At 39.7% G+C, this 15,908-nt stretch overlaps 1 protein-coding gene across 3 annotated transcripts in view; it reads right to left on the bottom strand.

The window, feature by feature from the left end:
- Positions 1-15,908, bottom strand: part of PHEX (phosphate regulating endopeptidase homolog X-linked) — a 206,911-nt gene that overhangs the window by 176,176 nt on the left and 14,827 nt on the right. The gene's annotated exons all lie outside the window — the stretch shown is intronic.

Here is a 15,908-nt window from a genome sequence, read left to right as displayed (position 1 = left end):
TTACTTTTTTTTGTCCTGGAAACACTCTCCTTGCACTGGCCCATTTAGGTCTTAGTCCTCAGTTCTGAAAAACCCGGCTTTGAAAAGTTCCTTTCTTAAAGATGAAATGCAATATGTGTTTGAGGTGAGAGTCAATTCACTGGTTTAAGAAAAAAAAAATAATCAGCACTATGCCAGAAAGACTTCCAAATGAAAAAAACAACACAGGATAGCTATTTTCAACTCCTGCTTATACCACACCCTACAGAGAGGAAGAGTGGGATAAATATTGCATCCCTGAAATCCTAAAAAATCTGAGCTCCAGACTTCACGATTCCTCTCTCATCTATGACAGCGGCATCAAAACACTGTAAACATAGGTTTAAAAAGCCACTTCCCCAACTAACCCCTGTTTTCACTCCCACCTTCCATGAGGAGGTGAGAGCAGCAGAGGTTCTATTCTTGGCTATTCAAACCACAGTGTGTGGTCAAGGGCAGCTGCCCCTCTAAAACTGGGTTTATGACAGTGAGGGGTTCAGAGCTGGGCTCTCTTTTCTTTCTCTGTCCAGAATCCTCTCCTGCAAAAAAAAAAAAAAAAAAAAAAAGGAAGCAATAGCATCCTTGGCACAAGCAGAGGACCCAAAAGGGCAAGAGGGCTGGTGGGACAGAAGTTAACTTCCACACCCACTGGCTGTGGCTGAAGCTCCCCTAGCTGATTCTTCCAGGTGTCTGGGAGCGTTTCAAAAAAAAGGGGGGCTACAGAGAAGACACAATGACCCTTCATGCTGAAAGGAGAAGAAAGGAGAGAAAAGGATACCCAATAATGCTTGAGGTTTTCTGTAACAAAGAAGACAAACTCTACCTTCATCTGGATCCCAAGCTAGAAAACAGAACAGCATGCTGGGGCCTTCAGAACTGATCTCCGTACATCAACTTCCTCCTCCGAGCCATGCAGCCAGCACGCTCTGGCAAAATGCATCGCTCATCGGCACCCCCTGACATGACATTTACAAATGGTTTCCCACTGCCCGAGGACAGAAGCTAAAATTTTTAAACAGCCTACAAGGCCTATGTGCTCTGGTCCCTCCTCTCTCTTCAGTTTTGTCTTGTGTCCCCATTCCCTTCCAACTCTGAGCTCCAATCACACTGGGCTTCTTGGGTTTCCTCAAAGGCACCAGCTGGACAGAGCCTCTGCTCATGCAGTTCTTTCCGCCTGGGTTAAATTTGGAGACATTTGAAATGCTAGACCCATAATCTGTGGGGGACAAATTATATGGCTGGATTGGTTTGGGCAACTCACATAATTTTCCTGACCTTCGCTTCCTCAGATGTAGGGCAAAGACAGAAATAAACAATGATGGCAACATCACAGAATTAGAATGAGGAACCATAGAGAAAACAAATGATTTGCTAAAGGAATAAAATTAGTAACAAGAAACGCTTGGGCCTTGGGGAAGTGAATTTATGAATTCAGAATAGACAGCAGGTAGGAGAAGCAGTTCAATTTGGAACTCAATCTAAAAGGTCACTACAGGAAGTCTGGTTAGTGACACAGGCAAACTTGTGAGTGTACTAGCACATATTTGTGAGTGTGTGTTTCTCTCTCATAAATATAAGCTCCCATACCTATCTTAACTGTTGTTGAAAATAAAATTCCCCTCTCATTTTATAAATTAAAAGGTCCATGCATGTTTTACAAAGTATCTCTCACTGTGCAAATATCAACACTGATGAGGCTTTCCAAACAAACATATCTTGTTTGTGACAAGTTATTATCCAACCAGCCTATAATTAATTTTCCCGTTATGGGTAGTGCCTTTTTACATGGAATGTTCTCTTGACACTTTAAAGCAAACAGTCCGTCATTACTAATTCATTAAGTATTCACACAGATGCTATTAATCACAATGAACTAACGTGGCGTTAATGGGTAGGTTATTAATCTGCAATTACATGCAGATTTCCTAATAAATTCAAGTTGCCCAAGTTTTTTGAGGAGAAAGGCAAGGGAAAACCAAATGAACAAATCTTTCAGAGAACAAATTAAGGGGAAGAAATACCTCTCCCTGTACCATAAGAGGGGACATATAAAATTTCTGTTTTCTTTTCATCCTAAGAAATCTTCGTTCTTATCCAATACAATGACATTTGCATTATACAGGTTTTCAACAAAATAATAATATAAATGAAGGAAAAACAAACCACCCATGCACCCTGGAGAGGTGCTGAATTTCTTTAATGACATACCATGTTCTTAGATGTAGCAAAGCCTGGCTGCTCAACATGTGGTCCCTGGAACAGCAATGTGGGCATCACCTAAGAACTTGCCAGAAATGCAGACTCTCATGTCCCTTCTCAGACCTACTGAAACAGAATCTGCATTTTAACAAGATTCCCAGGTGATCCATGTACACATTCAAGGTTGAGAAGAAGGGTATCAAAGTACAGTTTTGTACTTTGTACTCCAGCTGCAAAGTAGAGTAGAAGGAAGTGGGAGAGTTTGGCTTACACACCATTGTACATGAAAGCCTAGGTGTGCTGAGGAGGGAACAGCAGGCAAATCTCATTGAAATTGTTCAGAAGTACATAAACAAGGTGGATGTGACAAGCAGCTGGGGAATCTGGATTACTAGGAATACAATTTACATACCATGTTTCATGAAATCTAAGAAGCACTTTTTTTTTTTTTCATCTTAACATCTCTGAAATTGGAATTCATCTTAAAGCTGTCAGCCAGGTACAGTCACAATGTAGATGCCATCGCCTGCCCATGTGTGACCTTGATCTAGCAGTTCTTACTGTCAGCACTTCAAATGAGCTGGTTGCCGGGCTAGGAAATTATCGCTTAACTCATCTTCAGAAAGATTTCACTACAGTTTGGCTATGAAATGAAAACTTACTGTATATCCAAAAAGGCAGTCTTGGAGGAAAATCCCTGAGATGACTGGGAACACATTTTAAAGAAATGCTGAATCACTGCTGTTATTGATGGAGAGAGGACAGTGTTTTGTGAGAAAACAGAAGTACTGATGGTTTGAAATCAAAAATACTGTGAGGAAGTTTTAGGAATACCTTAACCCATCTCTTCTGCTTGCGTTTTCCTTTTTAATTAATGCAAAAGACTAACGTGATAAAAATTAATGTCTAAGTGTAAAAAACTTTCAATGAACATAAAATAAAAATCCCAAGTGCTAAGAAACCACTGTGTAATAGCTTAGTCTTACTTAGCATACATGAAATAGTGGTGCACCTTGCAGTTGACAGTCTTTTTGATTCATTGAAATATGGTATTAATTTAGTTGAGGCTATGAAAGACAGCAGTGTTTGTGTGTTCTCCTGCTTAATTTTAAGTCAAATAAATATAACCAACAAAACTGCAATAGCATCACCACCACAGAAGACCCAGTATTTTTCCTCCTGGGAAATAATAAATGTGTCCAGAATATTCAAGCTGTGTTTCAATTTAAATAAAAGAAGGCGAGAGAAAAATTATTCCAAATGACTGCAAAAGCATTTTAAGGACAACTGAACCTCCGGTGAGATGAGACATTTTAGTTCCTGAATGCTGAGTCTCACATCCAGGTCTCAGGGGCAAGAATACAAGTCTGGCTGAGCGGGGAGGCAGGCGTGAGACCTCTGGCAAGGGCAGCTTCGTGGGCGTCCTGCCACAGCGTGGGCTATGCAGCCTTCAGACCTCAGCCGGAGCCACAACTGCCTTTCCTCACCCAGCACTTCCCACACGGTCCCCACTAGACACGTTTCATTCTGGCAACGACCTGCAGCTTTCAAACCCCAACTTCCTCTTCTCCACAGCTCAGAGATTCCAGACTGACACGAACACCTTTGACCTCAATTAAAATAACTGAATTTTTATGTCTTAATTTACTCGCACTGGTGTGTATCCAGAGCAGTGTGTAGTCAAGGGGGAAAAAAGAAATCTCTTCACTTACATTATTCCAGGACTTGGTCAAAATGTTGGGAAATATAAATTGCGAGAAATCAATAAATTAGGGCATTGCCCAACAGTCTTTAATGTGCACTAGCAAAGCATACTGCCAGAGTGGTTACTTCCAATGGTTCTCGTTTCAGGAAACTCACAGAACCTTCTCCAGTAGACAGTGGCTACAGTTCTCTACTTGGTTAGTTAGACTGGACATCACACTTGAGTAGGTTCTCAAACTTGGCCGCAGGTTAGAACCACCTGCAGGGGAAGGGTGGTTAAAAAACCGGAAGCCAGCCTGTACCACCCCAGACCAATTACATCAAAACCTCTGAGGATGGGACCCAGGCATCTGCGTCTTTCAAGCTCCCCTGTGATTTCAGTGTGCGCCTGGGGTTGAGGAGCACTGGTCTAGAACTGCCCTGTCCAATTCAGAAACGGCTAGTCGCAAGGGGCTGTTGAGCACCTGAAATATAACTGGTCCACAAAGGACACATGTTGCAAGTGTAAGATGCGTAGTGGATTTCAAGGACTTAGTAGGCAAGAAAAAAACGTAAAATGTCTCACAAATAAGTTTTTTTATATTGATTCCATGAAATGACAATATTTTGGATATGCTGGGTTAGATAAAATACATAATTTCACGTGTTTCCTTTTTACTTTAATGTAGCTATTAGAAAATGTAAAATTACATGTGAGTTGCATCTGTGACTCATTACATTTCTTTTGGACACCACTGCTCTGGAAGATGCCTTTACAGGTCACTAGCTGTGTGAATATGAATGAATTACTTAACCTCTCCAAGCCACAATTTTCACAACTGAAAAATGGGATAATACCACCTTCCTGGTTTTCAGGGGTTTTACTAGGCCAAAATAATCTGAATTCTAATCCTAGCTCTATCGCCTATTAGCTGTGTGATATTGGGCTGGTTATTGATTGTACCGCTCGGCTACTTCTATTTCCTCATTCCCAAAATGTAGATAAACCTTCCATCTTACAGGCTTGTTGGGAGTTCAGTTTAGAGAGTTCAACAAATGGTAACAAGGGTATTATTAAATAAGGTCACCTCTATTAAGTGCCTAGAATGTTAGGGCCTGCTCTGTGTGATGTACTCTTACAAATTTGGGGGGGGCGATCTGTTAAAGGCTCACTTCACAGTAATGAGAAGAAATACCCCCATTATTAGTAAATCAGGGGAGAAATGGGGATTTTTCCACATTGTAAAGATGCTCAACCCATCCACACCTTCAAGTTGCAGTTGAAAAGTTCTCAGAATTGAGGATGAGAGCACAGCTGAAATCATCTCATCAGGCAGTTTGGAAATGCGAGAATGAAATTTTCAACTCCGTTTGGCCATGCATTTGTGTGCAACCAACTTTTAAATTTTTCTGGTGCCTGAGTTTTGCCACTGACCAATTAGGAGTATAGTAAAGGTAAGTGATTGTCCCATTTCTCTAAGACACAGGTTTCAAGGCCCAGGAAATCTGAATCATCTGCTTCTGCTGTGAAATCTGGATGACCCTTGGAAGTTCCTGCAAAAATCCCATATTCTCAGCTCCGTTATTATCCCGGCTTCTAGCAACCAAAAGCAGGAACACGTGCGAACTTGTAGGAGCTTCAGGAATCGTTACCACCAAAGCTGACGTGGGTACGCCTCCGAATTGTTACCACCAAAGCCAGCTAGGATTTTTCTTCCCTTCCCAGTCATCCTCTTTCAGGAAGTGGCTTTTCAAAAATATGCAACTCTTTTGAACAACTACAAAGTAAAATACATTACACACACCAACCATGCAAAATAGGGCCTGGGTGTGGGCAGGTTGAGAAGTGTCACTGTAGGTATATATATGTCTTTCTCAGGATGCAAATATCCTGTGTCATTAGTCATGCCAAAAACCTTATATTTAGTCAAAAGATCCCAAATTTAGTTGACAATCTTCTAAAGTAAAATGTTTCTATCTTCCTACAACATTCAAGCTAACTAGCAGGAAACTTTTCATAATGTATTGCAATATTTATACCACAAACAAGCCCCCTCATCTGTTTTTCCACTCCTTTTCTTCAGTCTAGAGTCCCATGCATAGCATTTCCAGGCTGTCACTCCACCTTTCAGAAACCTCAGCTTCCTTGCCCCAAGTCAAAAATCTCACAAATGGATTCTGACATCCTTCATCCGCCATCTCACTCCTGTCATCTCTCACCAACAGCGCTGCTCATTCCTTCCTTCCAACAGACCCAAGTTATACTGATTCGGTCTTCTCCTTGGAACCTCACTCCAGCACCTCCAGATTTACAGCCCCCCTCCACCCGCTGCCATTCCAAGTTCAAACAAGAGTCCCTGTCTTCAAGATCAGACAACGAGCGAGCTCTTTCATACACCATGTAATATGTACTTATGAATGAAGACACTACTTTGTATATTACTACTTTCAATCATTTGCACTGTTTATAAATATTTTTAACTACACTATGACAAAGGCTGTATCATCTCTAGTTGGGCACTGACCTTTAACTCTCTGCTTTCATAAGAGGTATGTGGTAATAGACAATAATTTCGTCGATAACTGTATTTGTTCTGTGGCGTAGGTAATCCCATAAAGCTTGCACTTAACCAGTTCAAAGCTTGGCACTGGCACAAATCTCCAAACACCTATCTCCAGTTTCATCTAATATCATTATAAACACCTATTAACTGTTGGTAATGTGCTCATTACCCAGGGATTCTAGACAGTGGACTGCTCAAATATTTGGGTATGAGTGGACCAGTGGGTCCATGTAATAGCTGTCTCCACTCAAAACACCTGAATTAGGATGCATTGAAAGGCTGAAGTGAAATAAAACTATACCTCTTGAGGCGTGCCCCAGCAATCTTTACATAGGCAGGGGTTCTTAATCTTTTTTGTGCCATACATCCCCTGGGCAGGCTCTTAAAACCTATGGGCTATTCTCAGAATATTATCTATAAGAACATAAGATAAGAAACATAGGTTTACAATGGAAACCCGTTATTTCAAAGCACAGTTAACAAAACAGTTGTTTTACTGTTTGACATCATGATATATGCACTACTTCGTTAACTCATTAAATAAGATCTAGCATCGAGTCTAGCCACTACTATGATTTTGAAGTGGTGATGTATGTACATAATATTTCAAGATACCTGCAACATCTGTATTAAGATTTTAAAAAATGATGATTCCCATTGGTAACAAAGTCACAGCTAATAATACCAGAGTTTGTAGCCTACAGTCATAATTAAAGAAAATGCTAAAGTTCCATCAAAGGTTAGTGAAAATAAAGATGCATTTTTTTTTCCTATTCAAGTCCCTGAATTCTATCTACAGCTCTCTTGAGGGGACATGGGTCTAAGTTAAAGATCCCCTAGGGATGAGGAAAAGAAAAGAGAGAAGGAAAACTGGTATAAACAACAAGAACAACAACAAAAAAAAATAGTGGTATCTAAAGAAGATCTAGAGCAGCCTAAGATGACACTTCTTATTTTCACCAATTCCCCTTTCCTCTTCTCTCTTTCCCTACGGGAGAGATTTAAAACTCACATACACCAATGAGTATTTTATCTGACAAGTTAGATTAGCAAGACCTTCCAGGGTTTCAGGTCATGACCAAGATCCGGCAATAAAAGTTTGGAATACACAAATATCCTAACCTATTGTTTTCACCCCTAGGTTTGCTTCTTTCAGGACCAGCTGCCTCGTTTACAGGAATGATGAGACTTTTGGGAAAAACTAGATCACAATATTTTACTTTAATAATACTGTTCAATTTTCTTATCTATTAAAGTTCTACTTTTTATTTGATTAGGAAACTAGCATTTCTTAAGCATCTACTATGGGCCAAGTGCTTTTAAAATGTTCATTTAATCCTCATGAAATTAGCAGTAATAACAGATGCCACTTATCAAACCCTGTTAGAAGACTTTCGCTGCATCTCACTGAATTAATCCAACAGTATTGCCAGATAAGAAACTGAGACTCAGAAGGAAGTGGTTTGCCTATGGTCATATAGCCAATAAGTGGCAGAGCCCTAGTTTCTTTTCAGAGCCCAAACTTGGCCGCCATCCTGTGAGTTCTTATTTTCCTTGTTGTAACTTACATAAGATCACACCGCCAGGGGTCTTGGAGACCCAAGAAGGGCTCTAGCCTGCTGCACTGTCCACTCCCCTGTCCTGCCTTCCTGAAACCTAGAACACAAATGAAGAACTGACGATACCCTTCCTCTCCCGTCAGGGGCAAGCTCTGGTTGCAACTCACGGCTCTTCTGGGACAGCATGCAGGGCCCCAGGCTCAGAAGGGGGGAGAAAGAGGAGAAGACAAAGCTACCCCACCCCAGCCAGCCACATACAGAGGGCACGCTCTTTTTCTTCAAAAAGTATTTTCTGAGCAATAACTATATGCCAGGCACTATGCTGGGTGCTGGGTTACAGTGAAGCCCAAAATGGACAAGACTGTGGCTCTCAGAAAATGTACCACGGGGGGAAGGCGGAAGGGAGGGGAGCAAGCATAATGAGAAAAACAAGTAAGCAAGTATACAAATGAGATAATTTCAGATGGTTATAAGTACCACAGAGGACACTAATAGGGTAACAGGATAGAGGGGGACTGGAGATGGGAGTAGAGAACTATTTTTAATAAAGGTGTTCTCAGGCTTCCCTGGTAGCGCAGCAGTTAATAATCCGCCTCCCAATGCAGGGGACACGGGTTCGAGCCCTGGTCCAGGAAGATCCCACATGCTGCGGAGCAACTGAGCCCGTGAGCCATGGCCGCTGAGCCTGCGCTCTAGAGCCCGCGAGCCACAACTACTGAGCCCGTGTGCCACAACTACTGAGCCTGCGCTCTAGAGCCCGCGCACCACAACTACTGAAGCCACCCCAACGAGAAGCCTGCGCGCCGCAATGAAGAGTAGCCCCCGCTCACCGCAACTAGAGAAAGCCCGCGCGCAGCAACGAAGACCCAACACAGCCAAAAATAAATAAATTTCTTAAAAAATTATTAAATAGGGCTTCCCTGGTGGTGCAGTGGTTGAGAGTCCGCCTGCCGGTGCAGGGGACACGGGTTCATGCCCCGGTCCAGGAAGATTCCACATGCCGCGGAGCGGCTGGGCCCGTGAGCCATGGCTGCTGGGCCTGCGCGTCCAGAGCCTGTGCTCCGCAACGGGAGAGGCCACAACAGTGAGAGGCCCGCGTACCGCAAAAAAAAAAAAAAAATTATTAAATAAAGGTGTTCTCTGATCCTTCTCTATCAGTGAAATAAATTTGAATTTATTCACAGGTAGCTCACCTTTCTAATGGCCTATTCAGGCCTCTAGAGCAGCATTGTCTGACAGAAATATTATCTGAGCCAAATACATAATTGTTAATTTCCTTGTAGCTATATTTGAGTAACTAAAATAAAACAGGTGAGATTATGTTTAATAATATATTTTATTTAACCCAATGTACCTTAAAAATATCATCATTTCCATAGGTAATTAATGAAATAAATCATCAATTTGCTAGTGAGATATTTTACATGTTTTCTAAATGAAGTCTCTGAAATTTGGTGTGTATTTTACACTTACAGCACATCTCAATTCCAGCTAGCCATATTTCAAGTGCTCGAAAGCCACATGTGGCTAGTGGCTACGGTATTGAACAGTGTAGCTCTAGAGTCTTTTATTTATTTATTTATTTTGGCTGCACCTCGTGGCTTGTGGGATCTTAGTTCCCAGACCAGGGATCGAACCCAGTGCCAAGTCCTAACCACTGGACTGCCAGGGAATTCCCTCTAGAGTCTTGATTACAGTACCTATTGAAATATTTTGTGATGTGCTGATTTTTAATTTCCACATGGTAGTCTTGGGAGCCTCATTAACTTCTGCATCCTCCTATGCTTAACACAATACCTCTTGCTGGATGTGAACGAGGAAGTCTAAATTCTGATTGCTCTTGGCAACGATCTTATGACCAAGCAGACTTAGAAAGCATGAGACAGTGGATGTCAGAGTAGAGACAAAGAAAGAAATGTAATCCTTAATGGGATGGTTCAGCTGCTAGATCAACCCTTACCTGAAGTCCACATGATTACTAGATATTTTGGTTACACGAGCCAACAAATCTTCTTTATTGTTTAGGCCAGTCTGAGTTGATGTTTCTGTTACTTGTGACTAAAAGCAATTGGTGCCAGGAAAAAAGTAAAAGCTCAGAAAATAGTCCTGTGTTCACAGACTAATACAATCAAAATGCTGTGTATTTCAATCTATTTGAAGCGAGCACATTTCCCCCAAATTAAAGAGCATACAACTCACAATGAATGTAATGAAAAGATCTGGTTCTTATCAAGTGTACCCAACTTATGTCTAGTATTAACCACTACAGAAGTTTTAAAAGCTACATTAAAGACACAGGGGAAAGGATCGGATCATAAAATAAAAAGATTGGAACAGGTAGGAGTCAAAAGGTAAGACAAGGACATGCACTGGGGGTAGAAATGGATACACAAGAAGAAAACCTAAAATGTTGCGCGTCGGAACTACCAGAACACAAGCTTTTACACATGGTGGCCGTTCTCATGGCCTCTTTGCTTCCTTAAGCTATTTAGAAAGAGGTCTTGTCCTAAAGCTAAATGCACATTTTTCACAGAGACTTCAGGAAGAAATTCACTTCTGTATTTGAAGTGAGTGTCTCCTAACAGGAAATGACTAAACTTTTTAAAATTGGACTTCTTTCCCCTTCCTCACATTTCACGCACCCACACTCCCATCCTACCCATGCTCAAATGGGGTACTGCAATTAGGAAAAATGGGACCAACAACAACAAAACTCTTCAGGTAAGATCATTTCGTTTCACATTCTAGAAGCCTGCGATACAGGCCCAAATCTTTACCCAGCACCCCTCTGTGCACACGGGACCGATAACGGCGCATGTACAAACTGGCAATTTGCTGCTTCCTGTACGGCCACGTGGTCAGAAAAACAGGAGTCTGCTCTGAGTGGGCGCACTCAGTCCATATAGCAGATTCAGTGAGACTTACAGGGGCTGAGTTTTCACCAGGAATAAAAAGCACACCACGGTGGCTGGCTGCTCCTTAGCACTTCCTCACCACATCCCTGTTTTGTTTTTTCTAGTCTGACGTCATTTGTTTCAAAGAGCCTAATGATGTCAAGGCTCAATCTGGTACATCATTATACCATGTTCACTGTATGAGGAAAATGACACAATTCACTATGTCTTCAACGATCTGAACTTTCTAATTATCAAATAACTTTACAGGAGCCGAACTGCAGTTTTCAGCTTTTTAATATCTGTAAAAGACAATTTGGCTAAGGATCACTAATAGGGAAAACAAGATTACAGGGGGGTTATTTAATTATGAGAATCATTTAAATCTCAGCCAGCAGGTATTTACAAATAAATAACCAATCTATGAATCACGATCATCTTTCTCTGCCCATTAATGCATAGACCCTACTTCATCTTATTGTTCTGCTGGTGCTGTCTGTGCTTAAACATAATAATATACTGCATTTCTTTATAAACTATTGGCAAAGATCGCTATTCCATAATAGAGATGAGCTGGCCCTACCCTGAGTCATCTGTCTTCTGTCTGACACAAGTGTTCTATCTCACTCATTGCCTCATGTTTCGTAAATGCTCATTTGCAAAATTTTCATCTGTTCATTCATAAGCAGTGCATGCTGTGTCATCCTCATGGCCACATGAAAACAAATTTGGGAGGTTTTGTAGGAGGGAAATTTTAAGACATTCAAACACATGACTACATTCAGCCTTTTTTAAAAAAAAAAAACAGATTCTAATTCTTGGAGAGAACAAGAAATAATTTTATTTGCCAAGTAGAAATCTGAGCCTTATATGCCATTTAAAGAAAACATTCACGAAGCCAGGTTGCTGACTTCAATAGAGGGCAATTTTTCATCAGCCAGGTCTGTCAAATCCATTTTATTTCACAAATTGGACAGCCATTTCTGTGTGTTCTCTATCAGCCATAAGAAAGTGGTATTCTTTTGATTGCTCGTATTGCGTTTTATTTTTGGATGTTCTCTCTTTTTTATCAAGGGTGAGGAGAAATATCTAGACTGCATTCAATATTTTTGAAAGCACATGATATTTACAGAGGATAAGACCAGAATAAAATGTAAAGCATTTGACAGACACTACTTCATGAGCCTTAGAACTATCTTTGAGACAAAATGTAGGAGCAAAGGACAAATATTAATTGAGGGCCTGCTACATGCCAGGAACTAGACTGGGTAATTTATATAGGTCATGTCCTTTAGTCCTCACAAATCCTATGAAATGGGTATTCTCATCTCCATTTGAAAGGTAAAAAAGCTGAGCTAGGTAAGCTAAGTAATTGACCAAAAGTGACACAGAGGAGAAATGAAAGGGAACCAGGATTCAAATCCAACCCTATGGCATCAAAACTCAGGCTCTGAGTGGCTTACAATGAGGAAAAAGTTTGGAAACCACCTAAATGGCAACACATGAATTGATGAAACAAACTGTACTATATCCACACAAAGTAGTCATGGCAAATGATGGTACAGATCTATTTTCATTGACCTGAAAACATGTTAACGTGTCAAGTAAAAATGACAGATTATAAAAATAGAATACATGATCCCTTTTGAGATATATATATAATTGTATATGTATATTTGCATTTAAAAAGTTATCACCAGGTATTGGGATCTGAAGTATGTTTCTCCTCGTTAGTCATTTATAGCTGATCTACAATGAGCTTGCATCACCTGGATGGTTAGACAGATAAGTAGACAGACTGAGAGAAACACAGATACATAGATAGATATAGAATAAAGACATACAGATAGAATTTAAGGACTAGTGTTTAATTCTTGGACTCACTTTTCCTCCCTTCCATCTTTCACTCTTCCCAGTCCCCCACCTCTATTTCCTGGGATCACTTCCCAAAATAAACAACTTGCATGCTAAATAAATAAATAAATATCTGGTGTTTAAAAAATAACATTGTTAGCACCTCTGATATTTGAAAAGCTCTATTTATACACTTTAAGAATACCTAATTATCTGCAACATATTTGCAGAGTTCAGAAAGATATGTATCTATAAATCTGTGTATCAGTATCATCTACACATTTACATATTTCTAATCTATACATTTATAGATAGAGAGAATGAAAGAATAGTATGATAAAGCCAATACAGTACAGCAAAACAATAACAATCAGGAAATCTGGGTAAAGGGTATATGGGAGTTTTTTGTGCTATTCCTTCAACTTTTAAGTCTGAATTACCTCAAAATTTAAAAGTTTAAAGAAAACATATTTTATATTTCAAGCACATACATCTGGAACAAGATGATACTAATTTAAAAAGAGACCCTACTCCACCATTTGCTCTCCTTCTTGGCACTTGTAGCAAGAGCCCTATGACTGATTTTTTAATTCATCCTTTACAGTGCTTGTCACAAAATAACTTGAGATTTATTTGTCTGTGTCTTTCCCAGAGCGTAGAAATATATGGGGAGCCTCCCATTTTGTTTCACAAGGCCAGCACAATCTTGATAACAGAATTTAACAAACCTAGCACACAAAAATCCATGGACCAATATGAATCATAAATACAGACGCAAATATAACAAAATACTAACTTACTCAATTCTTAAGCAATGTCTTAAAATAATAAACCATTCATAAGCAGGATTTATTTCAAGATTATAAGGTTAATTTAGCATGAGAAAATCTAGAGAAGTTAAAAGAGATACTCCATGTGACTCTCTTGATAAACAGTGAAGAGATTTTTCCTGAGCAATACCTTTTTGCAAACTAGGAATAACAGAACACAATAAAAAAGGTTAGAAAAAAAGAAAAAATATATTGGAGGGAATGCTAGAGGCATTACTACCCAAGTTAGGAATAAGAAAATTATACCCGGCTTCTCTGGTGGCACAGTGGTTAAGAGTCTGCCTGCCAATGCAGGGGACATGGGTTCGAGCCCTGGTCCGGGAAAATCCCACATGCTGTGGAGCAGCTAAGCCCGTGTGCCACAACTACCGAGCCTGCGCTCTAGAGCCCGCGAGCCACAACTACTGAGCCCACGTGCCACAGCTACTGAAGCCTGCGCGCCTAGAGCCCATGCTCCGCAACAAGAGAAGTCACTGAAATGAGAAGCCCGTGCACCGAAACAAAGAGTAGCCCCCGCGCTCACTGCAACTAGAGAAAGCCTGCACACAGCAATGAAGACCCAATGCAGCCAAAAATAAATAAATAAAATAAATTTATTTCAAAAAAAAGAAAATTATACCCATTACCACTGCTATAATTCAACATTATTCTGAGAATCTAGTCAATATAGTAAAAGGAAAGGGAGAGACAAAAATTACAATTATTTCTTAATTTTATGATTACCTATCAAAAAATCCCAAAAACCCACCAAATAGCTATCAATTAATAAAATAGTTCTATCTAGATCCAATATAGATATATCAAAGCTTTACAACAGGCATCAGGAGTTGGCAAACTTTTTCCATTAAGGTCAGAGAGTAAATATTTTAGGCTTTGCAGGTTATATGGGCTTTATGGGTCATATGGTCTCTATACGCAACTACTCAACTCTGCCTTTGTGGTGCAAAAGCAGCCATTGATAATGCATAAATGAATGGATGTGGCTGTCTTTCAAAAAAACTTTATTTACAAAAACAGGCAGTGGGCTGGATTTGGCCCACAGGCCACAGTTTGCTGACCCCTACTTTATACCACAAAAAAAAAAATGGGTGATTGCGAAAAGTAACCATTTAAAACAGCAAGAAAATATATGAATACCTAAAAATAACTTTCTAAAGGGTGATTCTGATATATGCAACAAAAATGAAACGGTGAATACTCTTTCAACACAACAATTTCATATCTGGGAATTTATCCTAAGGATACATTTAGATAAGGCCATAAAGATGTGTAAACTTAGGTATTATTATAGTGTTATTTATAATAAGGAAAGATATCTACTGACATAATCCATGTCTATGAGGAATACATTATGTGTTACAGCAGGTGACAGAGCAGCGTGCGTAATATCAGCTATCTTTTATTTTTTTAAATATATGGCTGTGCATATGAGATTATGCATATGTACCCACACATGGAGAAAAACACCTGGAAAGCTATATACCCAATTGCTTTATTAGCAGTTATTTCTAGGGGTGGATTTATGTGTGACTTTCTTTTTACTCTTTGCATGTTAATTGTGCTCCTTTTTACTTTCACGACTGAGCTTGGAAATAAATTTTTTTCATTTTTCAAAGTAGAAAAAAAAAACTTGTGCTGCTCTGAACAATTTACTCTTACTTCTATGAATTTTAGCCCATATACCATGTCCTCCTCAAACAAAGCCCACCGATACTGATTTTAGTTTTTACAATAAGACATTCCCAGAAATTCTTTAAATTATTATAACTGCTTCATGCCCTGAAGACAGAAATCTTTGGGCTATAACTAATATAAAAGGATCATCTATCTGGAAATATTGACTTTTTTTTATCCTTCAGTGATATTTCTCCAATTGTGTGTGTGTACATGTGCACACATGCACACATCTCTCTGTCTAGGAAGAAAAGAAGCCAGAGAAGGGAAACAGGAAACAGGCAAGAATGGTAGGTAAAGGACCGACACGAGTTAACATCCTGCAGGAAAATAAGTCTCAGTAAATTCATTCTTCAAGGTCCTATTTACAGTTCCACAGAACAGGAATCTCACCTGTTGGGTTATGGGAAAACTCTGACATTCTTGCAAATTCTCATTTATAACTTATGAAGATTAAGTTTCAGCCTTCTAGTAGAAAATGTAAGTCCATATGATTTATATCTAGTTGTGAAATTTAAGCACATTTTTCCTTAGTGACAATAGGTATCTAATTATTTTGCCAATGGTTTCAGATGTTGTAACATACATATAAGTTGATACGTATTTAATTTTCATTAAAATTAATGAACTTAA

This window comes from Monodon monoceros, unplaced genomic scaffold (genome assembly GCF_005190385.1).
Source record: "Monodon monoceros isolate NGI ecotype Baffin Bay Population unplaced genomic scaffold, NGI_Narwhal_1 Super_Scaffold_22, whole genome shotgun sequence".
In the NCBI taxonomy this organism is placed as follows: Eukaryota; Metazoa; Chordata; class Mammalia; order Artiodactyla; family Monodontidae; genus Monodon; species Monodon monoceros.
The sequence above is the reverse complement of the archived record's forward strand: the minus strand, read 5'-3'. Positions and strand labels throughout refer to the sequence as shown.